Raw genomic sequence first — 20,092 nt, 5'->3', positions numbered from 1 at the left:
ATAACACGAATTTGGATATAACGCAGAAAGCAGCGCTCTGGGGGCGGGGCTGCTTTACCGCGTTATAGCCGGCAGTGGGGCTCGGGCGGAGATTTAAAGGGCCCAGGGCTCCCCGCAGCGGCCGGAGCCCGGGGCTCTTTAAATCACGGCTGGAGCCCTGCCACTGCTACCCTGGGGCTCCGGCAGTGGGGCTCGGGCAGCGCTTTAAAGGGCTCGGAGCTCTGGCTGCTGCGGGGAGCCCCGGGCCTTTAAATCACCGTCAGAGCCCTGCCACCTTTACCCTGCCGCTACCCCGATATAACGCGGTTTCACCTATAACGTGATAAGATTTTTTGGCTCCCGAGGACCGTGTTATATCAGGGTAGAGGTGTACTATCAAAATGGAAAAGAAAAGAAAAGAAAAAACAAATGGCTGCTTTTAGTGCCAATGTTCTGTTCCTATCGTATGCTCTGAAGCAAATAACAAATCTTCCACTGATTTCACTGGGAGAACGAGCGAGGCCAGTTTTTATTCTTCTTTTTACTAGTATGTTGATCAAAATTTATTGGCAAGTAAATAAAATAGATCAGAGTCATCCCTGGTGTCACTGTATTTAAATCAATGGAGTGACACCAGTGGTAAATTTGGCCCCATTTTTCATATCACAAAATCTTGCTGGGCATTGGTCTCTCTTTTTTTTTTAAACTGAACACTCCAGATTAAACAAGAATAATACAAACAAAACCATGCATGGTTTGCTTGTTTTGGACTCAGTGCGACTAAAGATGTGTAGTTTATAAATATCCTGCCAATCAGTCTTCTTATTTGCACACTGGAAAAGTTCATGCACTGGTTTAACCACTTATAATCCCAACTGTTCAGACCATTACATGAAGCTTCTTAGTTTAAGTTTTTAAAGTAATTTTTGTAGCAATTGGTTTTTTTTAGATGGAGTATTTGGGCCAGATTCTGTTCTCATGACAATGTCAGTCCAGAGTAACCTCGCTGAAGCCAATGGAGTTACAGTGGAGGTACATCATTGTGAGTGACAGCAGAATTTGACCCTCTGTTTCAATTAAAACATTCCAGTGTTATGTTACTTTAAGAGGAACCTGTTTAAAAATAAAAGTCTAAAAGTGAATGCATAGATTTAAACCATGTACAAGAACAAACAGTAGACTTGCAAAAGTGAATCCACAAACAGTCAACATTTAGTAATTTAGGTCCAGATCTAGACCCAGTAAACACACAAGCTCACCTTCAATTATGTGACTGTCCCATCAATCTCAATGGGACTACTCATGTGAGTAAAATTAAGCATGTGTGTGTTTGCAGGATCTGGCCTTTTGACACTCAGAGTGAAACACACCCTGTACAGAGGGCTAGCACCAGGCTTATGCACTACCTAAAGTCCCTTTAAGCCAGGGGTGGGCAAACTTTTTGGGCCGAGGGCCACATCTGGGTGGGGAAATTGTATGCAGGGCTAGGGCAGGGGGTTGGGGTGCGGGAGGGAGTGTGGGGTGCACGAGAGGGTACGGTGTGCAGGAAAGGGCTCAGGGCACGGGATTGGGGCAGAGGAGGGGTGTGTGGTATATGAGGGGGCTCAGGGAAGGGGGTTGGGGTGCGGAGTGCAGGAGGGGGCTCAGGGCAGGGGTGCAGGAGGGGTGCAGACTGCGGGAGGGGGCTCAGGGCAGGGAGTTGGGGTGCAGGAGGAGTGCGAGGTGCAGGCAGGGGGCTCAGGGCAGGGAGTTGGGGGGCGAGGTACAGGAGGGGTTCAGGCTCTGGCCCGGCGCCGCTTACCTAAAGCAGCTCCAGGGTGGCAGCAGCGCGCACCGGGGCCAGGGCAGGCTCCCTGCACGCCTGCCCTGCCCCCATGCCATGCCGCTCCAGGAAGTGCTGTGGCCCCTGGGGGGTGGAGGAGGGCTCCGCGTGCACTGCCCTTGCCACGCGTCCAGGTACCTCTCCCAAAGCTCCCATTGGCCGCGGTTCCCCGTTCCCGGCCAACGGGAGCTGTGGGTGGCGGTGCCTGGAGGCAAGGGCAACGCATGGAGCCCTCTGCCCCCCCGCCCAGGGGCCGCAGGGACGTGGTGCCAGCTGCTTCTCAGTGCGGCGCGGGGCCCGTGGCGCCATGGGGGGCAATCCCACAGGCCGGAATCAAAGCCCTGAGGGGCCGGATCCGGCCCGCGGGACGTAGTTTGCCCAGCCCTGCTTTACGCCCTGTTATGAGGATTGAAGTGAGATTTAAGCAGCACATAGACCCTGTATATGCTCCTGGCCATAGGCATGAACTTCGCCCATAGTCTTTTTTTAGACAAAACTCCCATTAACTTCATTGGGAATTTGCCTAAGTAAAAACTGAATAACAATTTCAGGATTTGACCCATGTAATGACCACATGATTTCCCCAGACACAGCAGTGGCTAGTCTGTGTTTGAAAAAATGGCATGCGAGGTAACCCTTTTTAGTGATTTTATCTAAGACTTTGCCCCTTGGCAGCCACTGCCATGAGAACCTTCACCTTATATCAATGTTGTGATAGCAGATTTCAGCCTCATGATGTCTTTCATTTGGAGATGTGGAGGATCAAAGTGTAGGGCAGCAGCGTGGCATGTGCTTTTACAGTGGCTTTACAGGAGCTGTTTGATTACAGCAATTTGGGAGGTTATTAGGCCATGGTGGATTTTGATTATATTTTTAACCCCTCAGATGCCTTTAAGGGTTGAGCATTATAGAGCTATTTAAAAAAAATTCTACATTTATTAATGTTGCAAATCTCTACTCGCCCAATTAATTGGAACAAAACATTTTTTAAGGGAGTAAAATACTTTCTCTTCCTTTCCTCTCCACTTCTCTGTACCCCATGTTATCATTAACATCCTGGTATGGGAGAGTGAGCAAGTTTTATGTCTGGGCGGGTACATTTTCATGGCATGCGCTCTCTTTCTATGTACACACCCATACACATTATAGGCAGGGCTGGGAGTACTGCCAATTATAAAGTTTGCCTAATACATCTCATAAGGCCCTGTTTTCAATGGCTTATAACTTTGCCTCAGACTGAATTATTAATAATTATTATTAAATACTTCTGAGCGCAAGTCTAGGGAAAAATGTTTATCAGTGTTTGAAAAGATTCTGGTGACCTTTTCTTTGGAAAAATCTAGTGTCTCCATACTTTTGGAGCAGGGATCTGAAATTTGGCTGGGGGGCGGCCGCGGGAGTGGCCTTTGTGTCAGGGATTTGCCTTTTGCTGTCCCTGTGGAAATCTGACTTAATTTGGCCAAGTGATAAGTCTTTGGAAAAAACTGTAGTTTGCACATGTTCAGTAGAGACTTGCTAGAGTTCAACAGCTAAAATCTCAGAAGAGTCTATTCTCACTGAGCATGCCGGGCACTGGAACTGACAGCAGGGAGCCTGTCTCTCCTGTGCTCTCAGTGACCCCCTGCTGGCACACAGGCAGTGTGGAGGAGAAACAGTCTGTTTCAAATGCAGAGGGGACAAGAGTCAGGCCTAGGGCATGGCTGGGGAGGGTTGGGAGAACACATTGTGATGATACGGAGCCTGTGGGTGGACCTGGGCTGGAGGGTGTCAGTGGAGTAGAGACTGGGACTGTCTGGGCCCGGAGTCTAGGCCCGGGTGCAGGGAGGGAAATGGAGGAAAGGCAGGGAGCCAGGGTAGGAAGGAAAAATGGACTGGCTGGGCAAAGAGACTGGGACAAGGAGCAGGGGGAGTGGAGGACAGTGGATGATAAAACCAGGGGAGGGAGACTGGCACTGAGAGCCAGTAAAGATGGGGAAATTGGGTGGGGGGTGACTTGAGGCCAAGGAGGGAGAGACTGGGATAGGGATTGTGGAGGGGGGAGAGACTAGGACTTACTGAGCAAGGAACCTGGGACCAGAAGCCTGAGGAGTGGAGACTGGGGGTGACTAGGTGAGGAGATTGGGACTGAGATGAGGGACCAGTGGTGAGGTAGAGACCAGATTGGGACAGGCACTGGTTGGAAGGGATGGGGCAGAAGGGAGCAGACCTGGAAGGAATAGGCAGATGATTCTGTGTCCACTCAACACACTCCCTTCCAGAGCCTGGAATGGAACCCAAGATTCCAGGCTCTGACCATTCCTCTGCTGTCCGCAAATGTCTGTGGTACCCACTGGCAAAATGTCCCATTCCCCTTCTAGTACAGTTCCACATAGGGGATAACAACCTACTACTGCTATTAGTTACTCCATTAGTTTAAGCGGCAGAGGTCTGTGTGACGGACGTAAAGGTTCCAACTTTGCTGATGGACTACAGGTGCCCTGAGGTGTGGCTCAAGCCTCCTCCTTTGTGCTTGCTATTTGGAGTGGCTTCTGTCCACTTGGGGAGGGTCGTGGATTCTATTTTGTGATGCCTGGTGCTTCCACCCGAGGCGATTCTCACTGTGCCTAGAACACAGGGGTGCTGTCCCTTGAAAACATTAATACTACCACTGCTGGCAAAGAGTATAATACCTAGTGCTCAAGGGACAATAATGTACATAAACAAAACCCCCAGGAAAGGAATAACACACCCAAAAATAAGTATAACAAAGGGGGACTTTATTGGGAGCAGGAAAATAGGAACTGGGAAAGGAAAGGGTTAGGGTTAGCTAATAAGTACTAAGCAAACTCACAACTCTTCCCAACCCTCCACTCCCTCCTTGGCACCTCCCCAGGCAGATGGTGTGCTGAGGCTGGGTTCGGAGACAAGTGCTGAAGCACTGTGAATGTTGGCTGGCTTAGACAAAAAGGGTCCCCTTACTGAGTCTTTGCCCCTAGGTGGGGCAGGGTCTTTTCCTGGCTCCCTGGTTTGGAGTCCTGTGGAGCCCTTGACTGGATCTCTGCCACTCTAGATGCTAGAACTGCCTAACCCATGCACTAGATCCACAGCAGTTCAAAGACTCCCTTTGTGGGGAGGGGGAGTTAAGCAGAGACTGTCTGACCTGTTCTGCTTCTCTCTCAGCTGGCAGCTCCCAAACTCAAATCTAGTTTCTTTGCCTCTGAGTCAGGCTGTCCTCTCCTAATGAGGGACTGAGCAGCCCTGGCTGTGATTGGTCCAGCAAACTGCCTGGCCATATCACCCCATGCAGAAACCTCCCTATTGGCCTGAGCAGGAGTTTCTAGTCCATTTTGTCCCCACTCCTGACTCCAAGCATACTGGGGAATGGTGTCAGAGGGATCTGGTAACCATTACAGTTCCTGTCCCTTGGGTAGGACCCCCTGGAGGCTCAGTCACTCAGTCTGGCACTCCAGGAGCTAGCAAACTCCCGGTGGGATGGTTACAGTCCATGTTGTACCACATGATGGAATCTGTGGGGGTATTTTCAGTTAGCTTCTTAAAAAATGTTTAGGAAATTACACACAAAAAACTATGTTAAAAGAACATTATTACAGTTGCAATGTTGAGCACATAAAAGTTAGAAAATGCCAGAATTAACATTTCCTGTACAGCCTTAATTTGTCCTCCTTGTGCGTATCCATTATGATATAGTCTATAATGAATCATAAGGTAAACGAAAGTTGTTGCTCAATGTACGATGTAATATAAGTTCTTGACAAATGTTCATGGATAACTGAATGAAGATCCATTGCATTTAACATCAATAAGCAGTTACTCATTTATAAAACCTAAAATGTATCATATGATTACTTCATAAATGATAATCTGATTCAGTAATAACTGTAATCTTTGACAATTTATATTTTAGGTTTTTCTCATGTGATTGCCCCTTTCTCTGTTGCCTTTTACTTTTCTAAAATAAGGATTTCATCTTGCTGAAGATACTTCATCTATTATGGTACATGTACCACAGTGCCTCTTAGGGCATGACTACATTGCAGTTGGTAGTGAGCATCCCAGCCCAGGTAGACAGACTCGCGCTAGTGGAGTTCGAGTTACCATGCTAAAAATAGACGCTTGGGCTGGAGCTCAGGCCCTCAAGCCTGGGGGCTCAGGTAGGCTCAAGGACCCAGCTCCTCAAAGGTATTTAGGTGCCCAACTCCCACTGATTTCAACATGATCTGGGCCAAGGTGCAGTATCCTGGATCTGGATCCAAAGTTTTAGGGGGTGGAGTTTGTTGGATCTGGAGTTTTGGTTTCACCCATTCAGAAGACTGGATCCAAACAGACAATTGGGAGTTGGATCCAAATTTCCTCAAAGTTGGAGGGTCTGGATTTTTGGTTTGGGTCGCCCTTTGATTACGTTGTTTATCTACTACAACAATAAGGAATTTTTCCTCACAGGCAGGATGCTGGGGCTTGCTGGACCAGTTGCCTCATTTGAGGTGGTGGATCCTACGCTCCTGCTAGTGTCTTGTCCCATACATATTGTGTGCACTGAAATGCAGCGTAGGCAATATAATTGTATCAAGAGGATGACTCGTCAGAGAGCTACGTTCTCCTAAACAGAAGTTTAAAATGCTCATCTACAAGCAAGGGAAATAGTTTTTGATGTACTACTGTCTCTAAGCCTATTATGAATAAAGAAGAATGTTACACAATGAAATACATTGTAACAGGGTGGCTTGCACCTTTGTGGATCGGAGGCCTAGGCCCAGCCAACCTTGATCACTGAAGAGACACAGCTGAGCAAGATCACCTTGTTCCCCTATAAAGGGCAGCATAATGTTTGGAGGGGAAAACAAAGCTCAGCTCTGGAGAGTGATAAAGGTTCCTGTAGGGAAGAACCTAAGCCCAGGGCACCTGCCCCAGTGAGGAAGAGCTGGAAGTGGCCTGATAAAAGTAGGGAAGGCCCTGAGGCACTAGGGGAATTGGAGGCTGTGCCCAGCTCAAGGTTGGAGGGAAAACTTGTGTTTGTTTTTGAATTTTAAGTTAAAAAACCAGCCCCTAGGTATAGAGTGCTGTTGCTGGAATTGTAAAAGACTTTTTCTGAGTCCATTGAGGAACCAAGAGGGAAAACTGAAGTGAGGGGTCACATAAAGCCACCAGGGGAGGAAGCCACTTGTTCACATACATAATGGCTACTGTGTACTTCTTGGAGGACAACTTATTGGGAACATATTGGCAGCCTTTCTTCTATCAAGAGTGAGTTTTTCATCTCTCCCTTTGCACAGAATCCAAATATACCTCCCCTTTGCTCTTTTTGGCAATCGTTGTCAGTAGTTGTGAGGCTTTGGGTCAGCGTATTTTGGTACAAAGTCTTGCAGGCCACTCAGTTTTTGTTTAGTTCCAGAGGCTCCAATACTGGCTTGTGTATTAAAAACGAAGCAGCAGCAAATGACTGTAATTGTGACTGCACACCAAAAAATGGAAAGATAAGGGCTTGCTTGCAGGGTGTGGTATGTCCCCAGCTCCCATTAAGAATTGGAAACCTCCACAAGTTTAGGGTCCCTAGACCCTGATCCTATCAACTGCTCAGAGCCCTGAATTCCCATTGAAATCAGTGGGAGTTGAGATGCTCAGCACCTCACATCCTTGCAGGGCTGAGCTCTAAAGGAGGGAGAGAGAGAAGAATTTCTGCATCTCAGTGTTATTGTTGTGTTGCACCTTCAGTGAAATAGTGCTATGAATTTATGACTCACTTTTACATGAGGCACTGCCTTTACCACTGGCTTTCTAATTTCAAAGAGGAATGAATGAATGAGTGGGTGAGAGTCACACAGAATAACAAACAAACATTCTACAAAAGTGATATAAAAGTGAAACTCTACAATTTGTGATTCTTAAAGTACCTTAAAGTACTACAGAAGCGAAGGGGTTAAAACAATGGGGGTATTTTACAATAGAATAAATATTAATTAATGCTAAATTACAATGAAATTCCTATGGAACTACATTTTACGTCACATGAAAACCAGGGCAATTCATCATGATTACCTATTCTGAAAGTAGGGGAAAAAATGTGTACTAGAAAACTAGTTAAATATGACATTAATCATTATGACTTTAATCCCAGGTCAAAATTGTTTTCTTACTCTGAATGTAGTGCCAGTTATTGTAATATTTAGAGTTAATAGAATTAATACACTGATTGAGGCAAGTGAAAAGTTTCCTAAAGAAACCATGCTGTTTAAACTAGAGTGAGTTACGAAGCAACAGAGCTGTGGAAATGCATTAGGAGAACATACTATTATACTTTACCTTCTTTGAGGCATAAATGCAAAATGACTGGAGCATCAAAAACATAAAATGGAATAGCTTGATGTTGCACGTTGATGGAGAATTTGATAGCACAGCATGCTGAGGTGGTTTTGTTCATCCTGCCAACATGGCTGAAGAGCACGCAACGCTGCTTTTGTATATAATGAGCGACTGAGGGAAGGCCAGATCTTTGCGAGATTGTGACATTTTGCAGAAAAGTCAAACCACTTTTGCTCAGGATTTGGGGCTGATTGCGCACATAGAATGTCTCTAGCTGCTCCAAGTCTGACTGTAAGACTATATAGCAATATAGGCAGTACACAGATTTCATAGATCCCGAACTTTGTCTCTGCACAAAGACTTTTGTGTCTAATAAGAGAGAGAGAGACATTTCACTTAAAGCCTAATCCTGCAGTCATTGAAAGCCCTATCATTGCCTTCAATTGAAGCAGGATCAAGCCATTAATTTTCTCTCTGAGTTCCTCATCTATAAATGGAATTAATAGAACTTTCCAACCTCATTGAGTTGTTGTGAGGAAGAATTCATGAATGTTTGAGGAATGCTCGGGTACTACAGTGAGTGGGTCCATAGAAAGGACTTTAAAAGAAACTCTTTTGTTCTCCTTCCCATTCCCAGGCCTGAGCTTCACCCTCCTCCTGCTCTCTGGTGACTTCTGGTTATCATGTCACCAGGCAGAGCACTGGAAGGGGGAGGCAAAGCAGTTAGAGTGCTGTTCTGCTATGAGGAAACAGAGGGCAATATGCCCTGCAGGCAAAAAGTGCTAATAGACAACACCAGCTCAGCTGGAGACCTGCTGTAGGGACTTCTCTCTCCTTCTCCCCATAGCTCTGCTCTCTCCACATCTGTTCACTGTACATCCAGCTGTGTTATCCCTCCCCACCACTTCCAGTCTGTGGTCTATCTGCACCACCCTGATCCTTCCCCATTGGAAGGTCTGCTCCCAGACCTGTTCCCCTCTATATTTGATCCCTTGTAATGGTAGCTTAGAGCTGAGCCGTCCCCTCTCTTGTGGCTGGAGGCCATGCACACAGCTCAGCAGGGGAACTATCTCAGAGATGCAGGCAACTACCTGGTGTCCAGAAGGAAGTCTGTAGAGATGCCAACCTCCAGATGTGGCCTGCCTCCTGGACACACAGATGCAACCACTTGAGGGATGAATAGGATATGGCTGCAGGATGTGAGGATATGTTGTGATGGGGTGTCCACCCCACATAAGACTTGGAAGGGTTACGATGGCTAAGTGGACCAATTAACTGCCCAGGCTGCACTGAAGACAGGCAGCAGGGATTCAGTTAAAGAGGCTCAGCTGGGCAGGAACAGGCGGGGCCTGTATAAAGCCAGGAATCTGGCACTAGAAGGAGGGTGCAGGGAGGTAGTCTGCAGTCACTCCCTGGGTGAAGGGAGGTATGTTGGGACTATAGAGGGTAGTTCACAGTTACTTCCTGGGAGGAGGTAGTTGGAAGGCTGGCAAACCCGGAGAGTGGTGAAGCCAGGAAGGTAGGAAAAGGATCAGGGAGAAAGCAGCAAAGTAGGACAGTGCAGGTCTTGGCTGCTGGCTGGAGGGCCCCTGAGCTGAAACCTGGAGTAGAGGATGGACCTGGGTTCCCCTACCAGCCACCGAGAACATGGCATAGAGCAGGCTAAGGACAATGGACTGCCTGGGACGATTTGTTCCAGAAAGACTTTGTTATCCCCCTGGAAGGGGGAATCATGGAATGACCTGGTGGGAGGGCAGTCACGAAGATGACGCTGCTTTTCCTGGAGTGAGAGGAGTTCACAGGATGAGAGACAGGAGAGACACCACCAGAGGAGGCTGCAATGCCTGGCCAGAGCTAATCCCCAGGATGGCCAGAAGGAGGTGCACTAGCGGTGAGTGGCTCCTGTGACATGTGTCCTGTTTGTTTCAATTTTTAGGCAGGAGAAGGCTGGAGAAGATTCTAAGCAGAAATTCTACATCAAGGCGGGCAGACAGACAGACAGCAGCTTGAGGGATTATACTATTTTCCTTATTCTAATAAAGTTTCTTATTCAGTGTTAGGAAAAAGTGATTTTGATTCATATGACATCTATCTGTGAGTCACATCACATGTCTGTCATGTGACTCATGCTCATGAATTTTTACTCCCAAACAGCCACCCACAAACTTTTTTTTTAAAAATGTGATTGTATCTTTGCCCACATGTGAATTTTTCAGGGACTGCCACTCAAAATTGCAGGACCTAAGACCCTGAAGCGTCCCAGCCCCAAAGCTCTCTGTAGACCAAGAACTTTAAACCATGATTTGAGGACTTCAGTAACTCAGCCAGAGGTTATGGGTCTATTACAGGCGTGGGTGGGTGAGGTTCTGTGGCCTGCACCGTGCATGAGGTCAGACTAGATGATTACGATGGTCCCTTCTGACCTTGAAAAGTCTGAGTTTATGAGGTGTAATAATTAGGAAAAATCTCCCTGACAAATGTTTATCCCAGCTATTCTCTTTACAATTTGAAGGCGCTGGAGTCTGATCCAAAGTCTGTTGAAGTAAATAGGAGTCTTATCGTTGATTTCAATGGACTTTTGTCAAGCCCTAGACCAGCAACGACGAGGGCTAGAAAGATACTTCAAAAACTGCCACCAACAAAAAAGGCTGTCATTATCAGTGACACTGAAAGTTTCCAGAAACTAAGAGGTGTCTGGAGGGCATCCATGTCTGCAGGCTTTGTAGTCCCCACAGGCCAACTATGACTGCACAGGTAATGCATTGCTCAAGAAAAAGTTATCACTGCTTATTCAGTGTATTGATCCAATAGCTAAATAATTGTCACATTATAATGATACTAATATGGCTCCTAATTACCTTAGTATTTACAAAAACAACAAGGAGTCTGGTGGCACCTTAAAGACTAACAGATTTATTTGGGCATAAGCTTTCGTGAGTAAAAACCTCACTTCTTCGGATGCATAGAGTGAAAGTTACAGATGCAAGCATTATATACTGACACATGGAGAGCAGGGAGTGTGTCAGTATATAATGCTTGCATCTGTAACTTTCACTCTATGCATCCGAAGAAGTGAGGTTTTTACTCACGAAAGCTTATGCCCAAATAAATCTGTTAGTCTTTAAGGTGCCACCAGACTCCTTGTTGTTTTTGTAGATACAGACTAACACGGCTACCTCCTGATACTTGATACCTTAGTATTTGAGCACCTCACAATCTTTCATGAATTTCTCTTCAGAACCCCCCCGTACAGTCAGGAAATGTTATAATTTCCATTTCACAGCTGGAGAACTGAGGCACAGAGACAGTAAATGACTTGCTCAAGGTCACACAGGCAGTCTGTGGTAGAGGGAAGAATTGAACCCAAGTCTTCCCGGGCCCAGACTAGCACTCTGACCACTGGTTAGGGGCTACTAAGCTCTGTTTTACTACTGGTAAAGAAATATTTTTTAGAAAAAGACCAAATGAGTGTAGAGACTTCTTGAGAGATGTGACAAAATTTCTGGAGCTAATTGTTACTGAGCAAAAGATGGGGCAAGATGTGGGGAGAAAGGAGGGAACGGGAAAAGGAGAATCTGAGCCATACTGAGTTTTTCCTGCTTCCATTTCTTTGCCAAAAAACAGGGACCCTAGCCTACTCCTAGTTATATAAATACATGATGGTTGAACAACCAAGTGGATTAAATATAGGGAGCAATAAAACCACATTGTGCTATTCTCCCCCCCTCTTGTGGCTCTCCCTGCCTGTCAGCTGTGGAAAACATTTTCTAAACTATGTGTCCCCGTAATTAGCACAGTTGAAGAAAGATGGATTTTTTTTGAGGTATCTGACATGAAGATTCAAAGAACAATGCCCACTTCTATCTTCATCAGAAGAAGATTTAAAGTATTGTTTTCCCTGGAAAATGAGGACTACCACATTAACCCCAATGCCACTTTACAAACATGAAGGGCCAGATTGTGTTGGGATCTGGCCCCTTTATGCTATTCTGGTCATGTAAAGGGGCAAACAAACCCGGTGGAAATGGCCCTTGGAGAACACTCACCAGAGACAAGGGTTCCAGAGTGGCTAGAGCAGCTGTACGCCATCCCCCCCACTCACAGCCCCAGGCATCGGAGCTGTGCCAAGGGGAGCGGAGTGTGGCCAGAATCTGCTGCAATCAGCGATGCTCAGCTGACATAACGCTCCCTAGGGACCTTTACAAGCCAGCACAGTGTAAAAGCAGCCTGGGGCCAGAATATGAGAGGCACAAAAGTGGCTTAAACCTTTGTTCCCCATTCCCCTGCTCCTGTGCTGAGCACAGGAATGTGGATGAAGGAGGCTATTAGCCAGGAACCAATTGGGAAGAGAGACGTTTTAGACAGTGATGATTTTGATCTGTGCAACAATGTTATAATCACTCATTCCTGACACTGAGTCAAAAGACTAATGGTCTACATGATAGGCTATCAAGAAGAGGGTTTGTTTAACACAGTGAGGAATGCATAACGTCAGACCTGGGTGCTGGAAAGATTGGAACACATTCAAAAGATCTGTGTGAATGTTTTGAAAAACTCTGTACAGTATGATGGCAAAATCCTGAGGTTCTTAGTCCTGTCCTCGCCCCCACCCCCCCCGACTTTGGGCATCGATTGGGTGAAGATTTTGGGATTTGGATCCTAGATTGTCAGTATTTATCATCTGATATTTTGTATGGAAAACAGCTTATGCTCAAGATATTTCTAGCTGTCAGAGTAAAGAAGGACCAAACACAAGCCATCATACTAGGACCAGAAGAGGGGCAGAGAACATTATACAGTGGGAACAGGGTACTCCTGATCCACTTTACAGTGTGTTCCTGATCCTGCAAACTCCTACTCCTGTGAGTAGCTTTTACTTGAATTGAGTAGTCCCACTGAAGTCAGTGGGACAAATTCTGCTTTCAGTTAAGGGAGTGTAAATGTAGAAAAATTTCACTGAAGTCAGTGGAGTTACAATGGTATGAATTCAGGTCAAACAAAGGGAAAATTTGGACCACTGGCATCAGGAGAATTACTTGCATGTCTAAAGACCTAGACACAAAACTGCTCCTGAGATTATCAGATGGGTGCAGTATAAGAATCTGAATGGAATGGAGCAGAATAAACCTAAGCGATTTGAGAGGCCAGAACTCTATCATAAGTATTTAAATTAAAGCTTTTAACATACTCACAAAGGGAAAGTGATGTGAAAGCCCGCCTAATGGCCTCTTTCTCAGTAGACCAGGTTGGAATAACCCTAGTTATTGGCCAGAAGGGTACCCAGAAGTCACCTACTACAGGAGAGGCCCAACAAAGTGTATAATGCAAAGAAGTACCAAAAACACTATAAACCAGGGATCGGCAACCTTTCAGAAGTGGTGTGCCGAGTCTTCATTTATTTAAGGTTTCGCATGCCAGTAATACATTTTAATGTTTTTAGAAGGTCTCTTTCTATAAGTCTATAATATATAACTATTATCGTTTCTGTGCTGTTAATGACAAGTTTATAAGAGCACTTTAACTTCAAATGCACTGTTTGCACATGACAAAAACAGATCCTTAACCTAAGCCTGCAGGAAGCTACTCTGAATGAATTATATGCACTCCCTTAAAAAAGAAAAAAAAACCTCAAACAAAACCCCCCCAAACAATCCAGTGAAAGGTTTCAGTGGTAGCCATGTTAGTCTGTATCAGCAAAAAAACCGAGGAGTCCTTGTGGCACCTTAGAGACTAACAGATTTATTTGGGCATAAGCTTTCGTGGGCTAGAATGTTCTAGCCCACGAAAGCTTATGCCCAAATAAATGTGTTAGTCTCTAAGGTGCCACAAGGAACCCAGTGAAAGAATCCTTCAAAGTGTAAAGTACAAGAAAAATCACTATGAAGGCTCTAAGGGAAGACCTTTCAGACCTTTTTCAACCATAATTTAGGGCTGGTCTACACTAGAAGGGTGTTCTGCTTTCACTAGACCAGCATTGTTAACCCCTCTTGTGAAAACAATGAGGAGTCCTTGTGGCACCTCAGAGACTAACACATTTATTTGGGCATAAGCTTTTGTGGGCTAAAACTAACTTCATCAGATGCATGGAGTGAAAAATACAATAGGTAGGTATAAATATGCAGCACAAGAAAAGATAGGAGTTGCCTTACCAAGTCGGGGAGCAGTCCAAAGAATCCAATTCAATCAGGGTGGATGTGGCCCATTCCCAACAGTTGACAAGAAGGTGTGAGTATCAACAGAGGAAAAATTACTTTTTGTAGTGACCCAGCCACTCCCAGTCTTTATTCAGGCCTAATTTGATGGTGTCAAGTTTGCAAATTAATTCCAGTTCTGCAGTTTCTCGTTGAAGTCTTCTTTCTGAAGTTTTTTTGTTGAAGAATGGCCACTTTTAAGTCTGTTATTGAGTGTCCAGCGAGATTGAAGTGTTCTACTGGTTTTTGAATGTTACAATTCTTGATGTCTGATTTGTGTCCATTTATTCTTTTGTGTAGAGACTGGTCTGGCCAATGTACATGGCAGAGGGGCATTGCTGGCACATGATGGCATATATGACATTAGTAGACGTGCAGGTGAATGAGTCCCTGATGGTGTGGCCGATGTGGTTAGGTCCTATGATGGTGTCCCTTGAATAGATATGCAGACAGAGTTGGCAACGGGGTTTGTTGCAGGGATTGGTTCCTGGGTTAGTGTTTCTGTTGTGTGGTGAGTATTTGCTTCAGATTGAGGGGCTGTCTGTAAGCGAGGACTGGCCTGTCTCCCAAGATCTGTGAGAGTAAGGGATCGTCCTCCAGGATAGGTTGTAGATCCTCAATGATGCGCTGTAGAGGTTTTAGTTGGGGGCTGTTACTTACTTTGTTGGGCCAGTCCTGTAGTAGGTGACTTCTGGGTACCCTTCTGGCCAATAACTAGGGTTATTCCAACCTGGTCTACTGAGAAAAGGGCCATTAGGCGGGCTTTCACATCACTTTCCCTTTGAAGAGAAAAAACACACCCCTGAGCCCAGCAAGTTTCAGCGCTGTAAAGCACCAGTGTAGACAGTGCACCAGCGCTGGGAGCTACACCCCTCGTGGAGGTGGTTTTTTTAGAGCGCTGGGAGAGCTCTCTCCCAGTGCTGCGCCACGACCACACAAGCCACGTTAAAGCTCTGCCACAGCAGCACTTTAGCGTTGCCAGTGTAGACTAGCTCTAAGTCTCCTATGTCTGTTGGTATCCAAGAATCTATGGGCCTGAACTACATTAAATGCTGTTTCTAACTCAGTCATTGATTCTTTAACTGATAGTGAAAGATAGAGTTTACCTTGATCTATGAACATGTGAAAACTACAAAATGCCTTGTCTTCACTAGGATTATACCTTTTGTGTGTGAACTCAAGTTAAGAACACATTCCCCCTCTCCCCTGCCCCCAGTGAAGACAGGGCCTTAATGTTTGAACCACAACCTCAGAGAGCACTGAAGTTCAGAAAAAGGCAACTAAAATGATTAGGGGTTTGGAACGGGTCTCAGATGAGGAGAGATTAAAGAGGCTAGGACTTTTCATCTTGGAAAAGAGGAGACTAAAGGGGAATATGATAGAGGTATATAAAATCAGGAGTGGTGTGGAGAAAGTGAATAAGGAAAAGTTATTTACTTATTCCCATAATATAAGAACTAGGGGCCACCAAATGAAATTAATGGGCAGCAGGTTTAAAACAAATAAAAGGAAGTTCTTCTTCACACAGCGCACAGTCAACCTGTGGAACTCCTTGCCTGAGGAGGTTGTGAAGGCTAGGACTATAACAGGGTTTAAAAGAGAACTAGATAAATTCATGGAGGTGAAGTCCATTCATGGCTATTAGCCAGGATGGGTAAGGAATAGTGTCCCTAGCCTCTGTTTGTCAGAGGGTGGAGATGGATGGCAGGAGAGAGATCACTTGATCATTACCTATTAGGTTCACTCCCTCTGGGGCACCTGGCATTGGCCACTGTCGATAGACAGGATACTGGGCTGGATGGACCTTTGGTCTGACCCAGTATGGCCGTTCTTATGATCTTATGAAACCGCCATTGTGTGTTCACACTGTCAGCTGCCTGTGCAATAGCATGTTCACACTTGTGGCACTTGCAGCAGTATTTGGAGCGGTGCACTCTGGGCAGCTATCCCACAGAGCACCTCTTTCTCTTCTGCCGCTAAGACTTGTGGGAAGGCGGATGGGGTCGCGGGGCATCCTGGGTCCTGTCCCAATGCCCCATGATGAATTGCTTCGCATTCCACAATCCCTGTGCTTCTGTCTTTCAACAGTTTGTGTACTGCCACTTTGGGCCGCAGGAATGGATCGCGAACTGCTGACCAGTATATGGCTCGCTCTGACCAACACATCACAAGTGGCAGTGGAGTTATTCCTTAAACTAAAAAGGCAAGAGGAGTGTGACATTGATTTCACTACATGTATTAGCTATGACACGAGATTGCTTGTGGCATTCATGGAGGAGCTGACCACAGTGGAATGCCGCTTTTGGGCTCGGGAAACAAGCGAGTGGTGGGATCACATTATCATGCATGTCTGGGATGACGAGCAGTGGCTGCAAAACTTTCGGATGAGGAGAGCCACATTCATGGGACTGTGTGAAGAGCTCGCCCCAGCCCTGCGGCGCAAGGACATGAGAATGAGAGCTGCCCTGTTGCTGGAGAAGCACGTGGCAATTGCACTGTGGAAGCTGGCTACTCCAGACTGCTACCGATCAGTCGCTAATCAGTTCGCAATGGGAAAGTCGACCGATGGACGTGTTGATGGAAGTGTGCAGGGCCATTAATCGCATCCTGCTCCAAAAAACTGTGACTCTGGGCAACGTGCGTGACATTGTGGATGGCTTTGCACAATTGGGCTTCCCTAACTGTGGAGGGGTGCTAGATGGCACACACATTCCCATTCTGGCCCCAGACTACCTAGCCACCGAGTACATTAATCGCAAGGGGTATTTCTCAATGGTTCTCCAGGCGCTTGTGGATCACCATGGGTGTTTCACAGACATTAACGCAGGCTGGTCTGGAAAGGTGCATGATGCACGCATCTTTCAGAACACTGGCCTGTTCAGGAAACTGCAAGAAGATACTTTCTTCCCGGGCCAGAAGATCACTCTAGGGGAAGTTGAAATTCCCATTGTGATCCTGGGAGACCCTGTCTGCCCCTTAATGCCATGGCTTATGAAGCCATACACGGGGCAACTTGACAACAGCAAGGAGCAGTTCAACAACAGGCTGAGCAAGTGCAGAATGACTGTTGAGTGTGCTTTTGGCCGTTTAAAAGCCCACTGCAGATGCCTCTATGGAAAGCTGTACCTGGCTGATGACAATATTCCTATGCTTATACTCGCATGCTGTATGCGCCATAATATTTGTGAAGGGAAGGGTCAAAGCTTCATTCAGGGCTGGACCGCAGAGGCTCAGTGCCTGGAGGCTGAGTTTGAACAGCCAGAGACCAGGACTAGTAGAAGGGTGCAGCGCGGGGCCATAAGGATCAGGGACGCCTTGAGGCAGAAATGTGAAGCTGAAAGCCATAATATTTGTTGCTATGCTCGGGAGTGCAGTGCTTGTAATGCTAGGAGGTGATTGGTGCACATGATGCAATAAAGGGGTTTAACATAATTGTATGTTACTTTGCAGTGCTCTTTTTTTCCAATTAATAGAATAAAGATTGCTTTCAAACCAACACAATTCTTTTATTAAAAGACAACAACCAGAGGAGAGAGTCAAATGAAAAAATACATCAGCAGGGAGGGGGATGGGGGAATGGAAGTTCCCAGGAGGAGGAGGGGTTCCAGGATGGCTAAAGATTTGTGTAGGTCCAGGGATCATATCCAACCTTCTCCTTTGGAGTACAATACAGCAGGTACTGTTCTTCAGCAGGGCCAAACTGCAGAGGGATGGGTGTTGAGTGCAGTGGGTAGTGGGAGTCCACAATGCTGGACTGTGAGGAGGGAGGAGTGGAATGCTGCGGGTACTGACTGGAGCCAGGAGGTTGATAAGAGTGTGTTGGGGGTGTCTGTGGGGTGCATGAGTTTTGCGAGAGTTTTGTGACAGCGGCTGCAGGGGAGGGCAGGTGCAGAGCTGCTCAGTTTGAAGAGCTAGTATCACCTGGAGCATGTCTGCTTGGCGCTCCATAACGTTTAAGAACTGCTCCGTGGCTTCTTTCTGGTGTGCTGCATTCTCCTTTCGGTCCCTCTTCTTGCTGTCCCGCCACTCCTTCAATTCCTGTTTCTCAGCAACGGAGTGCATCATGACCCCACGCAGAAAGTCCTCCTTAGTTCTTCTTAGACGTTTTCTAATTCTGCGCAGCCGTTCTGCCGCTGATAACAAAGAGGGAGGCTGAGCTCCGAAGGTCATCTCTGTGAAGTTTAAATGCAGCATTTTACAGAAGCAGTATTGTTTGCAATACAGATAACACTGATTCAGTGCTTTAAAACACAGCCAGTACTCTCACACCTGTCACTAACTGGCTGACTCCAGGCAAACACACATGAGCCACAAGACCCCCAAAATGGTGAGTAGCTGCAGGGGAAGGGTAAATCACTCTTCCTGGACCCTGCTGTCAACTGGGCATGTGGCTCTTGGGGAGAGACAGCACTGTAGGGGGGGCCTGATAATCATTCCTGTCCCCACACTTTCCACAGTAGGTGATCATAATGGAAGATATCTCACTGCTGAGGGTGAGCAGGGAATCAAGGGAGGGTCTTCTCCAAGCCTGCTGCTTCCGCTTTGGCCCCTATGCGGCTCGCCTGTGTGCAGCAATGGTTGTTCCTCTCACCCCCACCCCTGCGCGACAGCACAGTGGCGTGGGAAAGTTACCGTTAATGGGGCAAAAAACAAAGCACCTCTGCCCAAGAACCTGTGGCAGCGGATTGCCCAGTATCTCCATGAGAGTTTCCTGGAGATCTCTGAGGGAGATTGAAGTGAGGGAATCAATCAACAACCTGTTCCACCGCTCAGACTAGGCATACGGTGGGAGACAAGCCTGCTTTCTGCAACCCTCCTGCCCCCAACAACTCGCTTCAGTGATTTCCCAAATCAGATCCACTTACCAAGGGCCTCCTCTCCTGTTTGCGCTTCACCAAGATCCGGCTGTGTGACTGGCTAGGCTCCTCCGAGGTAGAAAAGAGCTCCTGACTGCATGCATCTCTGGCCTCCGAGTCATCCTCTGCCTGTGGGTCTCCCTCCCACTCCACATCCTTGTCCAAGATTTCCTCCTCCTGGCTCGGTCCACTCTCGACTGGCACGCGAGCCAGCGAAGTATCCACAGGGGCCTTCACAGTGGAGGTGGGATCCAGCTCTTTGTAGAACCTGCAGCTTGTGGGCGCAGCACCGGAGTGGTGGTTTCCCTCCCGCACCTTGTGGCAGGCGTTCCGCAGCTCCTTCACTTTTACCCTACACTGCAGTGTGTCCCGGTCATGGCCCCTTTCTATCATGCATCATGAAATCTGTCCGTAGGTATCATAATTCCTATGGATGGAGAGCAGCTGGGACTGGACAGCCTCCCACCCTGCAAATACTAATGAGGTCCAGCAGCTCGGCATTGCTCCAAGTGGGGGATCGCCTGGTGTGTGGAGCAGGCATGGCCACCTGGAAAGATGCGCTGAGACCACTGCATGCATTACTGAGCAAACAGGAAGGGGACTTTCAAATTTCCAAAGGAAAGTACAGGGTGGGGATGACGGTTGGGCACCTGAGGGCAGGTCAGTAGAGTTCAAACCGATGACCAGAGAGGTGAGAACAGGCATTGTGGGACACCCCCCGGAGGCCAATCGCACCGCTGTAATCACCACAGTGTCTACACTGGCACCACAGCGCTATAGCCCTGGTGCAGAAAGCTCTACGCCTCTCGTCGGGGTGTGTTTTTTAAAGCGCTACAACTGCACAGTTTCTGCGCACTTAGTGGCTTGGCAGTGTGTACACCTCGGGAGTTACAGCGCAGAAAGCTGCTTTACTGCGCAGAAACTTGCCAGTGTAGACAGGGCCTTAG

The sequence above is a fragment of the Terrapene carolina genome, unplaced genomic scaffold, assembly GCF_002925995.2.
Source record: "Terrapene carolina triunguis isolate 2854851 unplaced genomic scaffold, T_m_triunguis-2.0 Scaffold31, whole genome shotgun sequence".
Taxonomy (NCBI): domain Eukaryota; kingdom Metazoa; phylum Chordata; order Testudines; family Emydidae; genus Terrapene; species Terrapene triunguis.
The sequence above is the reverse complement of the archived record's forward strand: the minus strand, read 5'-3'. Positions refer to the sequence as shown.